Here is a 17,926-nt window from a genome sequence, read left to right as displayed (position 1 = left end):
CACCTCGACGCACAGCAAGGGCTCTGGAACCAGTTCTCTCGAGAGGGACTGGACCCTCTTCCACTCTGGCGTTGCCGGCAGTGAGAGGCGACGGGCTGGGGTGGCAATTCTCGTTGCCCCCCGGCTCAAAGCCTGCACGTTTGAGTTCAACCCAGTGGACGAGAGGGTAGCTTCCCTTCGCCTTCGGGTGGGGGGGAGGGTCCTGACTGTTGTTTGTGCTTACGCACCAAACAGCAGTTCAGAATACCCACCCTTTTTGGGAACACTCGAGGGAGTAATGGAAAGTGTTCCCCCCGGGTGATTCCCTTGTCCTACTCATGTTGGCAACGACAGTGAAACCTGGAGAGGCGTGATTGGGAAGAATGGTCGCCCGGATCTAAACCCGAGTGGTGTTTTGTTATTGGACTTTTGTGCTCGTCACGGATTGTCCATAACAAACACCATGTTCAAACATAAGGGTGTCCATATGTGCACTTGGCACCAGGACACCCTAGGCCGCAGTTCCATGATCGACTTTGTAGTTGTGTCATCGGATTTGCGGCCTCATGTTCTGGACACTCGGATGAAGAGAGGGGCGGAGCTTTCTACCGATCACCACCTGGTGGTGAGTTGGCTGCGATGGTGGGGGAGGATGCCGGACAGACCTGGCAGGCCCAAACGCATTGTGAGGGTCTGCTGGGAACGTCTGGCAGAGTCTCCTGTCAGAGAGAGTTTCAATTCACACCTCCGGGAGAACTTTGAACATGTCACGAGGGAGGTGCGGGACATTGAGTCCGAGTGGACCATGTTCCGAACCTCTATTGTCGAGGCGGCTGATTGGAACTGTGGCCGCAAGGTTGTTGGTGCCTGTCGTGGCGGTAATCGCAGAACCCGTTGGTGGACACCAGCAGTGAGGGATGCCGTCAAGCTGAAGGAGTCCTATCGGGTTCTTTTGGCTCATAGGACTCCGGAGGCAGTGGACGGGTACCGACGGGCCAAGCGGTGTGCAGCTTTAGCGGTCGCGGAGGCAAAAACTCGGACATGGGAAGAGTTCGGGGAAGCCATGGAAAACGACTTCCGGACGGCTTCGAAGCGATTCTGGACCATCATCCGCTGCCTCAGGAAGGGGAAGCAGTGCACTATCAACACCGTGTACGGTGCGGATGGTGTTCTGCTGACTTCGACTGCGGATGTTGTGGATCGGTGGAGGGAATACTTCGAAGACCTCCTCAATCCCACCAACACGTCTTCCTTTGAGGAAGCGGTGCCTGGGGAATCTGTGGTGGACTCTCCTATTTCTGGGGCTGAGGTCGCCGAGGTAGTTAAAAAACTCCTCGGCGGCAAGGTGGATGAGATCCGCCCGGAGTTCCTTAAGGCTCTGGATGCTGTGGGGCTGTCTTGGTTGACAAGACTCTGCAGCATCGCGTGGACATCGGGGGCGGTACCTCTGGATTGGCAGACCGGGGTGGTGGTCCCTCTCTTTAAGAAGGGGGACCGGAGGGTGTGTCCCAACTATCGTGGGATCACACTCCTCAGCCTTCCCGGTAAGGTTTATTCAGGTGTACTGGAGAGGAGGCTTCGCCGGATAGTCGAGCCTCGGATTCAGGAGGAACAGTGTGGTTTTCGTCCTGGTCGTGGAACTGTGGACCAGCTCTATACTCTCGGCAGGGTTCTTGAGGGTGCATGGGAGTTTGCCCAACCAGTCTACATGTGCTTTGTGGACTTGGAGAAGGCATTCGACCGTGTCCCTCGGGAAGTCCTGTGGGGAGTGCTCAGAGAGTATGGGGTACCGGACTGTCTTATTGTGGCAGTCCGCTCCCTGTATGATCAGTGTCAGAGCTTGGTCCGCATTGCTGGCAGTAAGTCGGACACGTTTCCAGTGAGGGTTGGACTCCGCCAAGGCTGTCCTTTGTCACCGATTCTGTTCATAACTATTGTTATGAACAGAATTTCTAGGCGCAGCCAAGGCGTTGAGGGGATCCGGTTTGGTGGCCACGGGATTAGGTCTCTGCTTTTGGCAGATGATGTAGTCCTGATGGCTTCATCTGGCCGGGATCTTCAGCTCTCACTGGATCGGTTCGCAGCCGAGTGTGAAGCGACCGGAATGAGAATCAGCACCTCCAAGTCCGAGTCCATGGTTCTCGCCCGGAAAAGGGTGGAGTGCCATCCCCGGGTTGGGGAGGAGACCCTGCCCCAAGTGGAGGAGTTCAAGTACCTAGGAGTCTTGTTCACGAGTGAGGGAAGAGTGGATCGTGAGATCAACAGGCGGATCGGTGCGGCGTCTTCAGTAATGCGGACGTTGTATCGATCCGTTGTGGTGAAGAAGGAGCTGAGCAGGAAGGCAAAGCTCTCAATTTACCGGTCGATCTACGTTCCCATCCTCACCTATGGTCATGAGCTCTGGGTCATAACCGAAAGGATAAGATCACGGGTACAATCGGCCGAAATGAGTTTCCTCCGCCGGGTGGCGGGGCTCTCCCTTAGAGATAGGGTGAGAAGCTCTGCCATCCGGGAGGAGCTCAACGTAAAGTCGCTGCTCCTCCACATCGAGAGGAGCCAGATGAGGTGGTTCGGGCATCTGGTCAGGATGCCACCCGAACGCCTCCCTAGGGAGGTGTTTAGGGTACGTCCAGCTGGTAGGAGGCCACGGGGAAGACCCAGGACACGTTGGGAAGACTTTGTCTCCCGGCTGGCCTGGGAACGCCTCGGGATCCCCCGGGAAGAGCTAGACGAAGTGGCTGGAGAGAGGGAAGTCTGGGCTTCCCTGCTTAGGCTGCTGCCCCCGCGACCCGACCTCGGATAAGCGGAAGATGATGGATGGATGGATGGATAATATTAGGCATCAAAATAAATGATGTCAATATTTTCATTTTGGGTATAGGTCTATTGGCAACACTAAATTGGCCCTAGTGTGTGAATGTGAGTGTGAATGTTGTCTGTCTATCTGTGTTGGCCCTGCGATGAGGTGGCGACTTCTCCAGGATGTACACCGCCTTCCGCCCGATTGTAGCTGAGATAGGCTCCAGCTTCCCCCGCGACCCCAAAGGGAATAAGCGGTAGAAAATGGTTGAATGGATGGATCATTATTATTTTCCTGTTAATTGTTTCAATACAATTGTGTTGTTTTTCTTTTTTTGTATGATTTTGTATATCATTTTCTTTTTGAAATAGCTTTTTAATGTTGTATTATGATTTGTTATTGTATTTTTTAGTTTTCATTTTTATTCAGATTTTTTTTTTCTTCCTTAGAATTGTAGACCTTGTTAGTTCCACTTCGAAAATAAATCCCATGGTTACAGAATCCTACTCAGTGGCCTAGTGGTTAGAGTGTCTGCCCTGAGTTTGGTAGGTTGTGAGTTCATACCAAACAAAGACTATAAAAATGGGACCCATTGCCTCCCTGCTTGGCATTCAGCATCAAGGATTGTAATTGGGGGTTAAATCACCATAAATGATTCCTGAGCGCTGCACCATTGCTGCCCACTGCTCCCCTCACTTCCAAGGGGGTGATCAAGGGAATGGGTCAAATGCAGAGGGCACATTTCACCACACCTAGTGTGTGTGTGTGACAATCATTGGTACATTAACTTTTAACTTAAAAAACTGTGAGTTAAAAAAAGTAAAAATCACAAAATGTTTTATAAAATAGTAAGTGATACAATGAATGTAGGTTAAATAAAAATAGTATCACTGTCGTCAGGGAAGAAGTCAGAATTAGACATGATTTTGAGTGATGTCTATGATTTCTGGCTTTCATGCCAGGTGTTATAGTAAATGTTTTCAGCATTGTTGTCCCCAATAAATAAAATCAAACAAAACAACAACAGCAAGATTTGAGAAAAAAAGAGTACAAATTAATTTTAAATGTTAATGTAAACACTGATAATGATAATACATACAACTTACACAAAGTTTTTCCTTTAAAAATAAGTAATGTCTTTTTTTTGTTGCTTTTTTTAAACGAGACGTATAAACAACGCGTCATATTTTAATAAATAATACAAAATAAAAAAAACATTTGGGAAATTAAGACAGTTTACCTGACACACTGCCATTTTGGAGAAACCATGTCCTGGGATAATCACGTGACTGTCACATGATAACCCCACCGAAATGGACAAAACGAGTTCGAGGCACATTTTCAAACATATTCAAAGTGTAACCACTGCTCATTTTGGGTTGATTAAATTTAACCTATTTGCATATTGACGAGCTTTCCCAAAATATCAAAATGGCCCCCGCAGAATGCAGGCCACAGGGGGGTAAAAGGGCTGTAAAATGTACGTGGTCACCAGATGGCGCTACCTTCAAGTCTGAGTGTATCCTCGTTACTTTTAACGCATTCATTGCCTGGCCTCTAAACGAGGATACCAAAAATCATGTTCTTTTTGGATGACTTTATTTATAATAAATTGTCCTCGGTAATGTTTGATGTTGGTAGATACAACACATTGGAAAACAGTGCGACCGCCCCAAAGCCTCATATAAGTTCACAATGAAAATGTAGTTAATGAACAATAAGGGAATTATTATCAAAATAATCATTTACAGTTACCGTGGAACACAAATTAGGGTGTACCGAATGTGGAATTATTTATAAATAATTTATTTTTTTTATACGCAAAGTAGGTCAGAAAGTCCACTGGCATCTTGTTGTTTACACATTTAGTTTGCAACGTTGAATAAAGATAATTCAGTCTGCATGTTTGGATATGAAACGATGCGAAAGATGATGTCAAGAAGATGCTAGCTGTCAAGGTTAAGTCGTTATCATAATGCTTTGTTTAGCTAACAACGGTTTCGCATTTATATGAACGAACTTCTGTCAACAGCGACACGTTTTCTTAACATTGAGCAATATCATGATGAATAAACTGCAAAATATGTGCAGTAAAATGGTAATTCAAGTGCGAAAAATGCCCAAATTATAAATCCGGTTTCGGCCGTAAATTTTGTCATTGCTTAAATTAACATGGCTCTCTGTTCAGACACAGACAACAACATTACTATGAGCCAATCAGCTGCCTTGTCGACTCCGCGGCGGAAACCAACAACCAATCAGAAAGCCTAAAAGCCGCCATCGACGTTCAGAAAGCAACCAATCAGAGTCCTCTTGGCGGAATAGTGACCAATCCGGTGCCTGTCTGGGTCCCACGGCGTGACCGGCTGGCCAATGAGCAGCTTGTCGGGATGCACCCAGGGAGAGATGGTCTGCGAGGCCCAATCATCTCCTCAGTGCCGCCTGCCGGTGCCGGGGACTGGTGGTGAGGATTCACAGCAGCGCTTCAGGACCGGACCGTGAACCCGGAGACGGCACACACTGAGGCGAAAGCAAGACACAGGTGAGTCCGAGGATGCGAACGCGGCCTTGGGGCGCTGGGGGTGTTTTTTGAAACGACAACGGCGGGATTGGTGTGGCGGAAAGACCGCTTGTTGTTACGCCATGTCACGTTACGTCCTACCGGCGCTTATACTGACAGACAATGGAGCTGCTTTGCTTTTAATTGATGCGGCTTGACACTGATGCACGGCGGCCGTCGTCTCACACCGCTAACGTACAGTCAAATGTCGTCGGTGCCGTCTTAGTGAACCGTTTGGCGGGTGTTTGCTTGTGTTTTGGCGGATGGTGATTGCATTGTGACGGCAGCGGAATGCCTCCAGTCCGCCTCATTGTTAGATGTCAGTCTTAGTGGGTCCAGGCTGGATACCGCAAACACTGCAAACGTAAATGCTCGTTTCAAGATGCCTGGGTGCTTTTATTTAGGCAAAGCGGCTTCAAGTGGGGGATTAAAGGCGCTGGGGGGGGAGCCGGCGGCTGCTGATGGCTCTCAGCAATTAGGAAGGAGGGGGAAAAAAATTGGAAATGCATCAGCCATTTACGTAAAGACTCAACTGGGCTCATATGCACCTCAATGGCTGCCTGACTACCAACATCACACTGCAAGCCAGGCTTCATCCTGGGCTGCTCATTTGTTTGCTGTGGTGGCTACACCAAACATGACTTACATGATTGTGCCGCACATTCATCTAATACTTGCAACATAACAGGCATTGTAAATATATATCTAACTTTTTAAGAAACATACATGCTGGCTGTTTCTGTTGCCGTCTGCCAAAGCTGATTCTTCAAGGCAAGAAACTTGCCATTATTTTGCTGTTTTACAACCGGGGCTCCCCTTTTCAAATTGTCATAGCAGTCCCACAACCTTTTGGCCCTGGAGAAGACGCAACCAGGACTTGATAAACTCTCACCGTGATAGTGGTTCGGCATGAATGAAAGGTTCCTGCTGTTGAAGAGAGTGAATGAACTGTAGTATTCTCAATTGGAGTCTTTCCTCTTCCTATTTCCAGCCCAGGGTCCCCTGGCAGCCCCCCAGTAGCTTCTACACAAAGTCTGGCATTGTCTTTAGGACAGTTTTTTACACAGTTTGACATCGATATTAAGGGAATTATTAACTACAAGGTGGGTTACGCTGATGTTTGCAGAGTGTTGCCAAATGGGCCGGAAGCTGTGCTGCTCCGGTATTACCGGAGAGTGTAAAATTAATACTAACAATGAAGGAAAAGTGAAAAATAACGCGAGGGCGCCAGGAAAGAAGAGCAAAATATGTGAATTTCCCATGGAAAACGAGAGCGCTGACGTGTGTGTTTCTGACGACTTGACCAAGCGGAACTAAGCAGTGTGACTCTCTGGTTAAAAAGACCTAGGTATGTTCAACTATTGTTACATCAGGCTTTGCATATTTTTATTATTTGAGATGTAGCGATAAACGGTAGCAACGATAACTGCTGAAAAATTCCAGGTGGTTGGTATTACCGTATAATTGAAAAACCATAATTGATAACCACATGTTGATAAAATGATGGACCACCTAGCGCTGGTTTGCGAGATAGCTTAAATGCTAACATGAAAACGAGACATTTTCCCTATTAATAAATGTCATACCCCAATGTAAACTTGTATAAACATGTTAACGTCTAAACAATTAAAGGGGAACATTATCACAATTTCAAAAGGGTTAAAAACAATAAAAATCAGTTCCCAGTTGCTTGTTTTATTTTTCAAAGTTTTTTTCAAAATTTGACACCTCCTGGAATATCCCTAAAAAAAGCTTTAAAGTTCTTGATTTTCACTATTTGCGATGCGACTGTCCATTTCCCTGTGACGTCATACAGTGCTGCCAATACAAACAACATGGCGGTTACCACAGCAGGATATAGCGACATTAGCTCGGATTCAGACTCTGATTTCAGCGGCTTAAGCGATTCAACAGATTACGCATGTATTCAAACAGATGGTCGGAGTATCGAGGCAGATAGCGAAAACAAAATTTAAGAAGAAATTGAAGCTATTGAGCGAATAGCTATTGACGCTATTCGGCCATAGCATGGGTGTACCTAATGAAGTGGCCCATAACATGGCTGCCTTATTAGCATCGCCGGTAAAATGTGCAAACCAAATGATCAGGACTTTCGCATCTTGTGACACTGGAGCAACTTAAATCCGTCGATTGGTAAGTGTTTGTTTCGCATTAAATGCGGGTATCTAGTTTCAAGTGTACATACAGCTAGCGTAAATAGCATGTTAGCATCGATTAGCGTAGCATGTTAGCATCAATTGACTGGCAGTCATGCCGTGACCAAATATGTCTGATTAGCACATAAGTCAACAACATCAACAAAACTCACCTTTGTGATTTCATTGACTTAATCGTTGCAAATGCATCTGCAGGTTATCCATACATCTCTATGCCATGTCTGTCTTAGCATCGCTGGTAAAATGTGCAGAGACACTGGCAAATTCAATGGGGGTCTGGCGGCAGATTTCTTGCCAGCGGTGCAACTTGAATCCCTCCCTGTTAGTGTTGTTACACCCTCCGACAACACACCAACGAGGCATGAGGTTCCAAAAAATAGTCGAAAAAATTGAAAATACCAGAGCTGAGACCCGGTGTTTGTATTGTGAAAATGAAAATGGCGGGTGTGTTACCTCGGTGACGTCACGTTCTGACGTCATCGCTAAAAGACCGATAAACAGAAAGACATTTAATTTGCCAAAATTCACCCATTTAGAGTTCGGAAATCGGTTAAAAAAATACATGGTCTTTTTTCTGCAACATCAAGGTATATATTGACGCTTTCATATGTTTGGTGATAATGTTCCCCTTTAAGATAAAGTATGCACATTGGACATAAAGGGTGTGCTGTCTTGACACAGAGTGATCGACAGTGCTGAGTTGAAACAGACAGTCTGTAAAAGAAAGTGAACTTGGGTATTGTGTACTTCCATTCATCAATTTTTCTACCGCTTGTCCCTTTTTGAGTCGTGGGGGGTCGCTGGCGCCTATCTCAGCTGCATTCGGGCGGTAGGCGGGGTACACCCTGGACAAGTCGCCACCTCATCGCAGTATTGTGTACTTATTTTAGATATGAAAAAATAACCTTTGTTAAAAGATTTTACTGTGTGCATAAGTACTTCTTGAGCACATTCAACAGTACTGCGATAACAACAATGATCATTTTGGTCACAATAATCGTGATATAACATTTTTATGTCGTTACTTTCCTAAATGGAACCTTGAGGAAGACTACTAGCATAACCAAATAAGTTGAACAAATGTCTACTGATGGCATCAAAGTAGACATGCTACAGAAAATCCTTAGTTAATCACATTACCAAAAAAATACGTAACTGCCAAAAAAGAGGCCCTAATATGTAAACCAACTTTTCTTACCTGTTGTTACCGACTGTTGCGTATTTGGCATCTGCATAAGTCCTGAAAATTTGAAATCAAACCTTGGAGGCATTGCTGAGATATTTTCTTCGTGGTCCTCTTGTTGTGAAGCAGCAGACTGTCTCGTACATGCAAATGTATTTCCTCTGTTACCAAATTTCTAATACAAAATAGCGTATAGTTCAAACTGTTATCCATCAGTAAACTCAATAATAAAGCGCTATAAAACTACAACATAGATGACTTGGAGAAGACCCTGTTAAACTGGAGCCACATTATAAACAAGACCGCCCACAAAACAGCGCATCCTGAAGAGACAGTCAGAGAGCAGTTTGAAAACAGTCTGTAAAACATAATATATGCAACAATTTAACCAGGGAACCACCATAACATGTTATGGACGAAGTGTAGTAAATGTAGGAAAAAAATTATAATATGACCCCTTTCAAAGGGATGCCTTGAGAAATACCTCGGTTATGTAAATCAAAAGTTTGAAGCCCAGTGTTCTGTTTGTTAGCAAAGTTGAATGTAAATGCAAGGATTTGCCATTCAATACATATCCATGCACTAAATTATTCTAGAAAAGTTCAGGTCTTAATGAGGATCCTACACCCATGGAAAAAGTTTAACTGCTTGTTTTTGGAAAGTCGGACTAACACACCTGGATTATGTGTTTGAAAACTGATCTCTATACATCAAGTATAAAAGAACTTGTCTTTTTACTTGTGAGGAGACGCAAATGCTTGGTATGATGTCATAGGACAACCGAATGAGTGCTAAAAAGAATTAAGCGAATCCCAGTGTACGGGAGACACATGGCGTATGACCAATAGTCGCATTAAAGACTTTGCATGGACAGTTAGTTCATGCCCTAAATTAGTCAGATTTATCAAAGAGTTTGACTCTAAATAAGCATCCTATAGTGTATGGAAACACCTCAAGTTGATCGTGTTAAAGTGCTGCATTCACGCTGTATTTGTGCTCTTCAAACTGATTTACAATAACTCCATATTCCACACAACCTTGAAAGAAGATGGTCCAGAACAATAGCAAACTTAATCTGTAACAGTACCAGTCGGTGCATGAATGGTCTTTTCCTTCAGATTTGGAAGTCCTTTCATCAATACACAGAGCTCCTTATGAATGATTTCCAAGACATTCAAAATTTTTATTTCATTATTCTCCGTCTGAAAATTCCTGAGAAAAAAACCCATTGTCGGTCTTTCTTTGCTTCGAACCTGCATCCGCTCCGATACATTATTGGTAGTAGCGTCACGCGGACACACACGGACGAGGCAAGAGGAGAGGACAAGTTAAAATAGTTTGAGTCTAAAGTTGTGAATCAAGAAAATAATAAATGCTTTGTACACTTAAGCAGAATGCTAACAGGAACCGTGTTACAGCAAAGAGAAACCAGCTAAGAAGAGGAAATTAGTAAGTCAATTAATAAATCAGGAGAGACAATAATATCCACACAGTAAGGTCACACATCTGTCAGCCATAGATATGAATGAATAGATTGACCACGCGCATATTTGACTCGTAAGTTTAAGGCAACTGGGTCCAAAGTGTCTAAACATTCTTTGGTTTTAGAATGCACAAAAATTCAATCAAGAATGCCTGCTTGCCAATTAGGGTCTCCTATTAATTTTTTTCACTCATCAGCCTTTTCAGTTTTGATGCAACTAGTCGTGTGTGTGTGTGTGTGTTTGCGCGTGTGTTTGTGTTTGTGTGTGTGTGTGTGTGTGCGTATATATATATATATATATATGTGTATATGTATGTATATATATAAAAAAACAATATATATATATATATAGATATATATATATATATATATATATATATATCTATATATATATATATATATATATATATATACTCTGTGTGTCCAAAAACTGGAAATGAAGCAACACGCCATACGTCAGTAGCCATAAGAAGGAGCCTTGAACACATATTAATAATTAACTAATACATTTGAATACATCATCATATACGCTATATTAACAATATATAATAATGATATATAATAATTATAGATGTATAAATAATCGATTTATAATCAAATCGGAGCCCTTGAATTGTAATCGAATCGTGAAGTCCCCAAAGATTCCCACCTCTACAAAGGAAAATCCTTCCTTCTCTCCTTCCTTCCTTCCCTCTGTCCATCCTTCCCGCTTGAGAATTTCTCTACAAGTATGCAATTGGGTTCAGGTCTTGGGTTATGCTTGCATGCATGTAGTCTGTTTTCATGCTTATGTTCAGAGTGCAGCCCTATTAGTCTTTTCCTGGAAATGTTCGAATGTTTCAAGGTGGAAAATTGAGCGTGCAGATTGCCATGAATATTGATCTCTGCTCTCTGTTGACGCAACCTTATGACAGAAGTATGCATCATGTATGAAAATGCTTTAGTAAACAATCCATGGTTGGCAACATACTGCTACTTCTTCCTTTTTTTGGTCAGCAATACAGATTGCTTGTATGGTCAATACTGGAAAATGTGTCTTCAGCTCTACTCCATGTTTCCTGAATGTTGTACCTGAGCGGGCTAATCTGGATTTGTGTGCATTAACACCATATATAAGCATACACACTGGTTTGAAACAATTACAGATTTCAAACGGGTTCTTCATTAGGTGGCAGTACGTATTAAAATGTACAGTAAGTCAAGTTTTAAAGCAAGTCGGAATTTATGTACTCTGCTTCTTTTTGCACAGTACAATGTCTATAGATGCATGTATGCCTCGGAAGTATGGAGGAATTTGTGTTTTTCAAAATTTGCAAAAGGATTATCTACAGAGGATCATAACAATTACCGAATTTTTCAGACTATGAGTCGCAGTTTTTTTCATAGTTTGGTCAGGGGTGCGACTTATACTCATAATTTTGTGTGAAATTATTTACACATTACCGTAAAATATCAAATAATATTATTTAGCTCATTCACGTAAGAGTCTAGGCGTATAAGATTTCATGGGATTGAGCGATTAGGAGTGACAGATTGTTTGGTAAACGTATAGCATGTTCTATATGTTATAGTTATTTGAATGTCTCTTACCATAATATGTTACGTTAACATACCAAGCACGTTTTCAGTTGGTTATTTATGCGTCATATAACGTACACTTATTCAGCCTGTTGTTCACTATTCTTTATTTATTTTAAATTGCCTTTCAAATGTCTATTGTTGATGTTGGGGTTTTATCAAATACATTTCCCCAAAAAATGCGACTTAAATATGTTTTTTTCCTTCTTTGTTATGCATTTTCGGCAGGTGCGACTTATACTCCGGAGCGACTTATACTCCGAAAAATACGGTACTTTGATAAATTGGTGTTACCACAAAAGGGACAAGCGGTAGAAAATGGAAGGAAATTAACTTTGGCGCACACTACTGACAGGATGTAATGAAGTTGGGCATACAATTCACTAGATGCCTATAACTACAAGTCACTAGATGCCTATAATTATCTCATTATCTCACACAAAAAAACAGTATATATAACGACATACACTCAGAGTTTGGTGTACCAGGCATTCCAATAAGACTGAAGAGTGAATGGATAACTTATCTGTTCTATCCATCCATTTTCGGCTGCTTGTCCTTCTCGTGGTTGTAAGGGTGGCTGGAGCCTATCCCAACTGCATTTGATAAAAAATAAAATTCTTAGTCTTTCTGTATTTTCAGTCCAGAAGGCAATGAGTCTGTTCAAATTTGATAAAAGGTTCTATCCGTGGCTCAGTTGGTAGAGCGGCCATGCCAGCAACTTCAGGGTTCCGGGTTCGATCCCCGCTTCCGCCACCCTAGTCACTACCGTTGTGTCTTTGGGCAAGACACCTTAGCCACCTGCACCCAGTTAAGTTAAAGTACCAATGATTGTCACACACATACTAGATGTGGCGAAATTATTCTCTGCATTTGACCCATCACCCTTGATCACCTCCTAGAAGGTGAGGGTAGCAGTCACTGGATTAAATGTAATTTAGATAATGGGTTTTACTATGTAAAGCACTTTGAGTTACTTAAGAAAAGCGCTAAATAAATATAATTCACTTCACTTAGTACAGGGGTAGTTTGTATAACCAAATACACAACTACGTGTCATTTTGATTATTGTTATATTTTTTTAATTTAGTTTTTAATCTACACTTGATGACGCAGGCTGCAAATAGGTATATATATTTTAATTGTAGCTACTTAAGGTAAGAACACAGAAAATCGTAAACTGAAGACTACCTGATATTAAATGAGCAAAAAAAGAGCGTGCGCGTGTGTGCGTGTGTGTGCGTGTGCGTGCGCTGGCTGTGTCTATTGTTCCTGCTTTGTTGTCAACAAATCCAAAGGAAAGACCCAATACTTACTCACTTCCTAACTGTGTGCGTGTGCCTTTTGGTTATCATTTGGATTCAAGGATTAAAGAATTAACACGTTTCAAATATTCAAGAAATATGGTTGTATTTTGTGTCACCAGTTGCATTTATTTGTATTGTCAGTCCAGGAACAAGACCTTTGCATCTTCTGTTGTTTGCGTAAAATAAATGGCAGCATTGCAATTGGTGCATTGATTGATTGAAACTTTTATTAGTAGATTGCACAGTACAGTACATATTCCGTACAATTGACCACTAAATGGTAACACCCAAATAAGTTCGTGGTAATCATTATGAATCACATGGTCATCACTGATGGGATGCACCTTTAGTTGGAATGAGATAAGTCTCAGGCTCAGTAGTTTTCAAATAAATGCCACCCTCAGCAGAAAATCAAGCATATGTTTATTTTAGTCAGATATCACAGCTGTGGTGTTTTTTGTTTTTAAAGTGTTGTTCTGAAATAAAATGTGCAATTCTGCATGTTTGTGATAGTAACGTAAAATTAGAATCTTGGTTCATTGGTTTTAATTAAACACAATGGCACTTTTGTTTGCAGTACGTATCAATGAACCTACTCAGTGGCCTAGTGGTTAGAGTGTCCGTCCTGAGATTGGTAGTTTGTGAGTTCAAACCGAGTCAAGCCGAGTCCTACCAAAGACTATAAAAAAAATGGGACCCATTACCTCCCTGCTTGGCATCAATGGTTGGAACTGGGGGTTAAATCACCAAAAATTATTCCTGGGCACAGTCACCGCTGCTGCTCTCTGCTCAAGGGGGTGATCAAGGGTGATTGGTCAAATGCAGAGAATAATTTCGCCACACCCAGTGTGTGTGTGACAATCATTGGTACTTTAACTACTATCCTGTCATATCATCCAATCGCAGTTGGCCGCATGATATAGCAATGATGACATGGTGGCTGGAGCTTCACGGTGGCAGAGGGGTTAGTGCGTCTGCCTCACAATACGAAGGTCCTGCAGTCCTGGGTTCAAATCCAGGCTCGGGATCTTTCTGTGTGGAGTTTGCATGTTCTCCCCGTGAATGCGTGGGTTCCCTCCGGGTACTCCGGCTTCCTCCCACTTCCAAAGACATGCACCTGGGGATAGGTTGATTGGCAACACTAAATGGGCCCTAGTGTGTGAATGTGAGTGTGAATGTTGTCTGTCTATCTGTGTTGGCCCTGCGATGAGGTGGCGACTTGTCCAGGGTGTACCCCGCCTTCCGCCCGATTGTAGCTGAGATAGGCGTCAGCGCCCCCCGTGACCCCGAAAGGGAAAAAGCGGTGGAAAATGGATGGATGGATGGATGGACATGGTGGCTGTTATGTCAGCATGCTAAAAGTCTGAAAAATTGCGTCTGCCTCACAATACGAAGGTCCTGCAGTCCTGGGTTCAATCCCAGGCTCGGGATCTTTCTGTGTGGAGTTAGTATGTTCTCCCCGTGAATGCGTGGGTTCCCTCCGGGTACTCTGGCATCTTCCCACTTCCAAAGACATGCACCTGGGGATAGGTTGATTGGCAACACTAAATTGGCCCTAGTGTGTGAATCTCAGTGTGAATGTTGTCTGTCTATCTATGTTGGCCCTGCGATGAGGTGGAGACTTGTCCAGGGTGTACCCCGCCTTCCGCCCGATTGTAGCTGAGATAGGCGCCAGCGCCCCCCGTGACCCCAAAAGGGAATAAGCGGTAGAAAATGGATGGATGGATGGAGTTTTGTGATTGTTGAGGCATAAAATGCCTGGTTTATCTGCAGCTTTTTCAAAAAGTTGCGATGGTTTGTGGCTGTTATTTTTAAATAAGATTGCTTTAGGTTGTAATTTCATGAATTTGTTGTCAATATTTTTAGTTGTACTTTGTGGGGATTCACCAATCCACATTTTTGCATTTGTGATCCCACCCCAATACCGGAATTTTGGATATGTGTTGATATAGATACAGTTTTTCTGCTTACCATAACTTCCAATCTTTTTTCTAATAAATGGTTCACTTCCTCAACATTGAAATTACACTTTTAATGTGTGCATTAATAAAATTAATAAATCACTCAACGATTAATCTAAGCAACGAAATTCAAATCAAATTAATCATCCATGGATTGCTGTGCGATTATATGATCGTGATAAATGTCAGCCATAATTCGGAGTTGCTATATCCAGGGCCCTATGATTTACGCGTCAACAGAATCGTGGACAGACTCTAGCCAGCATTACTGCATCTTTCTTTGTGCCTGCATACAGAACGCGCAGTCACCTCAAACTACAAAACTAACTACTTAATACATAGGTGAACAGTTCCCAAATTACTTCTGTCAGAGATGATGTGTCGTTTGGAAATTTGATGACGACTTGTCAGCCGAAAGCTGTGTGAAAAACACCGTGCTGTTACTGCTAATGCGAGCCAATCGTAGACACGATCACCGATGCCGTACTAAACACATTCATTGGTAAGTTCATGACGACGTGGCAGCTTCTAATATCGTGGTTTGATCACCTGTGTTGAAATAATAGCCCTTTTCTATTACACATTTGATCACTTTCTTAATTTGCAACACAATTTTAATCCATAAGTAATAACCATTAAAGTTCTTCTGAATGAATATTTATGTAAGTTGTCATTCACATACTGAGATAAGATTATCACATTTTTAGTAAGGATCAAAATGTTTATCTGGATTTTTCTTTTTACTTTGTAAACACTTTAGTGGCGCTATAGCTCGGTTGGTAGAGTGGCCGTGTCAGCAACTTCTACCATCCTAGTCACTGTTGTTGTGTCCTTGGGCAAGACACTTTACCCACCTGCTTCCAGTGCCACCCACATTGGATAAATGTAACTTACATATTTGGTTTCACTAAGTGAACCACTTTGAGTCACTCGAGAAAAGCGCTATATAAATATAATTAATTTCACTTCACTAATTCACTTCAAGGGGAGCTGCATTTTTTTGGATAATTTTGTCAATCGTTTATAAACATTATGAAAAAAGAAGACAAATGTTTTCTTTTGCATTCTGACATGTAAAAATCGTCTCGTTCCAGATAGCTAGCTGTGCAACTAATTGGAGCAATCAATTCTATCTCTAAAACACTTTAAAAATGCATCCAAAAACTTTCAACAATACTTATTTTACATTCCGTAACCTGTATAATAACCACACTGTAGCGACATTGTTATTGTAAGAGCGAACACTGAGGAACGCTCTTTCTAGCGTAATAAAACATCAGCGTGGTTTGGCATTAGCCAAGACATAAGCTAACTTCTACATCAACACAAAACATGTTTGAGTTTGAAATACAAAACACAATGTGATAAGACGCCAATCTGTACTGATTGAAAAACATGAATAATCATATTACAGTAGCTGTAAAGTATTATCCCCCATTTCATGTTTTGTTTGTACTCAGTGTATGTGCTGTAGTTGTAATAACAAGCATAACGTGCTTTGTGTATCCTGATCAGTATAAAGTGTGACTTACTCAATGGACAGTGGTGTCTTGGGTGTAGCTGGAGGGGACGTTTTTTTCTGTTTTATCTGGGTTAAGCACACAATTTATGTGGAAATAGCTGGTTCTAAGGCCTTTTCCACACTAAGTCTTTTAACCCCTTAAACGAATAATTATTTAGCCTAAGCCCCGTTTCAGCCACACTAAACCATCGTTTAAAGGCCTACTGAAATGAGATTTTCTTATTTAAACGGGGATAGCAGGTCCATTCTGTGTCATACTTGACCATTTTGCGATATTGCCATATTTTTGCTGAAAGGATTCAGTAGAGAACATCCACGATAAAGTTCGCAACTGTCCGTGTTAAGAGAAAAGTCCTGCCTCTACCGGAAGTCGCAGACGATGACGTCGCAAGTGTGGGGGCTCCTCACATATTCACATTGTTTTTAATGGGAGCCTCCAACAAAAATTGCTATTCGAACCGAGAAAACAACAATTTCCCCATTAATTTGAGCGAGGATGAAAGATTCGTGTTTGAGGATATTGATAGCGATGGACTAGAAAAAAAGAAAAAAAAACGAGTAAAAAAAACAAAAAAACGCAAATGCATTGGGACGGATTCCAATGTTTTTAAACACATTTACAAGGATAATGTTGGGAAATCCCTTATCTTTCTATTGTGTTGCTAGTGTTTCAGTGAGTTTAGTATTACCTGATAGTCAGAAGGGTGTCTCCACGGGTGTGTTGACGCCAATGTCTCCGGGAAGTCGACGGCAGCTTCATGGACGGCCCAAGCTCAGCTTTTCTCCTGTAAGAAGCGACTTTTTAACCACAATTTTCTCACCGAAACCTGCTGGTTGACATTTGGCCTGGATTAATGTTCGCTTGACCGCGCTCTGATCCATAGTAAATTTTCACCTCCGGGAATTTTAAACAAGGAATCACCGTGTGTTTGTGTGTCTAAAGGCTAAAGCTTCCCAACTCCATCTTTCTACTGTGACTTGTCCAATATCAATTTAACAAATTGCAAAAGATTCAGCAACACAGATCTCCAAAATACTGTGTAATTATGCTGTTAAAGCAGACGACATTTAGCTGTGTGTGAGCGTAGCACTCATACTTCCTAAAAACGCGTGACGTCTTCATTACACAACGTTTACAAGACGAAACTCCCGGGAAATTTAAAATTGTAATTTAATAAACTAAAAAAGCCGTATTGGCATGTGTTGCAATGTTAATATTTCATCATTGATATATAAACTATCAGACTGTGTGGTGGGTAGTAGTGGGTTTCAGTAGACCTTAAAGGCCTACTGAAAAAAACGAGTGGCCTACTGAAACCCACTACTACACACCACGCAGTCTGATAGTTTATATATCAATGATGATTTTTGATTGA

At 42.3% G+C, this 17,926-nt stretch overlaps 1 protein-coding gene across 2 annotated transcripts in view; it reads left to right on the top strand.

The window, feature by feature from the left end:
- The first annotated feature begins 5,184 nt into the window (after nucleotides 1-5,184).
- gatad2b (GATA zinc finger domain containing 2B) overlaps nucleotides 5,185-17,926 on the top strand; it is a 150,728-nt gene continuing 137,986 nt past the window's right edge. Inside the window, exon 1 of one of the 2 annotated variants that reach the window (XM_061908362.1) lies at nucleotides 5,185-5,321. The gene's annotated coding sequence lies outside the window, so the exon portion shown is untranslated. The remainder of the gene's footprint in view (nucleotides 5,322-17,926) is intronic. The other variant, XM_061908363.1, reaches the window with a different exon arrangement.

This window comes from Nerophis ophidion, linkage group LG08 (assembly GCF_033978795.1).
Source record: "Nerophis ophidion isolate RoL-2023_Sa linkage group LG08, RoL_Noph_v1.0, whole genome shotgun sequence".
NCBI lineage: Eukaryota > Metazoa > Chordata > Actinopteri > Syngnathiformes > Syngnathidae > Nerophis > Nerophis ophidion.
This window is presented reverse-complemented; position numbering and strand designations above follow the sequence as displayed.